This window comes from Arachis ipaensis, chromosome B10 (assembly GCF_000816755.2).
Source record: "Arachis ipaensis cultivar K30076 chromosome B10, Araip1.1, whole genome shotgun sequence".
Taxonomy (NCBI): Eukaryota; Viridiplantae; Streptophyta; class Magnoliopsida; order Fabales; family Fabaceae; genus Arachis; species Arachis ipaensis.
In genome coordinates, this window is record NC_029794.2 from 57256843 (window position 1) to 57259896 (window position 3054).

A 3054-nucleotide genomic window follows, 5' to 3' on the forward strand; every position below is an offset into this window, starting at 1 on the left:
AATCTAATATTTAAAAAATATAGTCCACATCGTTTACATAGAAAGATTACTTTTGTATGCTTTCATAATAGACTTTTAATGTAAATCTCTTCAACATAAAGTTGTCTTCAATGTAAAGCTTCCTTCTTCGTTCTTCTTCAACGTAAAGCTTCTTTGTTCTTCTCTGATTTCTCTTCAAATTTTCATTTTCTACTTCGTTTTCATTGTATTTCTCTTCTGATTTCTTCTCTTTCTCTTCAGATTTCAATCTAGATTTGATTAGTGCATTATTCTTCTGGATCAAAACAATGAATGATTCAAGTTCAAATCAGTTGAATAAGAGCAATTTGAATTATTCTTGTAAATCGAATCAAGTTGATGAGGTTTGGATCGGTCTTTATTTTATCTAGTTTCATTCAGAGCTGGGCAAAAAAAATCCAAATATTGGATTTTAAATCAAATCCAAACCAAACAATTAAAAAAAATCTAGTTTTAAATAAAAAAAATCCAAACCAAATTGGATCTCTTTTATAGTTTAGATTTTTAATCCAAACCATTTAAACAGTTTAAATCCATATCCAAATCCATATCCAAATTAAAATCAAAATTGAAAAAAACCCTAATCTAAGACTGAATTGGTGAAAAAAAAATCCTAATCCAAATTTATACGGTTTTTTTTTTTTGGGGGACAATTTTGTTGAAAACTGAAACTTTGGGTGGCCAAAATGCTGATTTTCTCAAAATATTAATTGTATTGTATGTGTTTATTCTTATTTGATCAATTCGACATATATTTGACCGAGTTTGAACTATTTTTGCTGTTTTGGCATCTCTTTTTTGACTTAGTTCTTTTTGCTTGTCTTCTAATTTTGTTATGTGTTTAATATGATGTTAAATGTCTATTTTCTGGTTGCATGATTATCTCCTTTGCCTTCATTCTATGAACTTTTTCTGATATTATTTATTAACAATTTTTTTTGGCCTTGACCAATTGCATGCACAACTAATGATATTTGGTATTATTTAAGAGGAGATTATTGTTTTTGGTACCTGTATCACTAAAAAGATTTTAAAAAATAATCGTGTATGTGAAGTTGAAAATGAGTAACATTGTTTTCATAGTAGCATGCTTGTCCATTAATAAGATTAAATGTTATATATATTAGCTATTGTCATTAGATTTATAAAGAACCAAATTCTAGTTGTAATGAACCTATACACTTTAAAATGACTTTAGTATTAATTTTACTTTTAAAAAAATTATGGTTTAAAAATTGAATTTCTAAAAATTGGTTTTAAAAGTGGATTTTTTGTTAAAATATCTGGTTTGGAAATTAGATTTTTAAAAACTAGTTTTAAAATTGGATTTTTAGTTGAAGAAACTGGTTTTAAAACTGGATTTTCAAAAATTGGTTTTAAAACTGAATTTTTGGTTAAAAAATCTGGTTTTAAAACTGAATTTAAAAAAAAATTCAGATTTTAGATTTGGATTTTAAAAAAAAACCGGATTTAAAATCGGTTTTATACGTAAAACTGGATTTAAAACCGGTTTGTAAGTAAAACTGGATTTAAATTCTAAAACTAGTTTAAAATTGGTTTTTGTTTTTTCAAACCGGTTTAGAACCGGTTTCTCTCTTCAATCCAGTTCTGGTTTAGTTTCATGAACCATAAAACTAGTTCTGAAATGGATCCAGTTTGGATTTATAAAAATCCAAACCATGCCCACCCCTAGTTTCATTCTTCAACAATTTTGAATTGAGTGGAATGGAATGCAATTGAATAAAGTGATAATGAATATTTTCATTTTTCATTGCTAAAACCAGTGTTATTTATGAACATATTTTTTGGTTCATTTAGTATTATATAATAGTTTTGTTTTGATAATATTTTTGGTTCATTCTAGAATGCAGGAGTTTCTGAATTTGAATTCATATAATGGACACTTTTCGGTTCATTTATTACACAATGGTCTTGTTATGATAGTATTTCAGTTCATTCGTCAACAATTTTGAATTGAATGGAATAGAATGCAATTGAATAAAGTGATAATGAATAATTTCGTCTTTCTTTGCTAAAATCAGCATTGTTTATGAATTTGAATTTGGATAGAATGCATAAGTTTCTGAATTTATACAATGCACATGTTTCAGTTCATTGGTTATTACACAATGGTCTTATTATGACAATATTTTGATTCATTTTACAGTCCAGGTGTGTTGTCGATAAACAATTTATCCCAAAAGTTGGATGACTTTCAAGACACTCGGAGAAGCTCAAAAGTTCTACAAAGATTATTCCAAACTTGCTGATTTTTCTATGAAAATAAGTAACACCACTCGGAAGGGAGATGAAATTAAAATCCCTCAGCAGGAATAAACTGTCCAGCCAGAATTTATGTACATATATTAAAGGACGTTGGCCTTTGGATCATTTCTAAAGTTGTTCTGAATCATTCACAGCCTTGCTGTCCAGATCGAATAGAGATACTTAAATAACATAAGGACCTAAGCATGTTTGTGCATTGTACAATGCATGGAAAATAACAAGGAAGTTAGAATTAGACCAAGTAAAACATATCAATCATTTATAGCAGCAGCGGGTGGTCAATGTGAACTAGTTTTATTGAACAAGATGTGAGGAATTACATTACAAGGGAAGTACGGAATGTTTTCGAACAAGATGATGCCAAAGAATTTGGTAAGTACTTATTAAGAATGAAAGAAATGAATCAAAATTTCTTTTTGAGCTTAACCTTGAAGTTGATCACTCTATCAAAAATGCATTTTGGGTTGATGCAAGAAGTAGGGCTGCATACAATTATTTTGGAGATATTGTTTCATTTGATACAACTTACAACACAAACAAGTATTCATTTCACTATGATGTATTTGGTTCATATGCGAATGACTTTCGGTTCATAATTGTTGGTGTCCGTTTGTAGGTACAATCTGGTTTTTAGTTCTTTTGTGGGTGTGAATCATGAAGGTTGTGGTAGGCTTAGAGAAGGGGGGTTGAATCTATGCCTTTCTTTTAGTTGCTGTTATGACCCTTTTTAAACAAACTTTCTATTCTGAT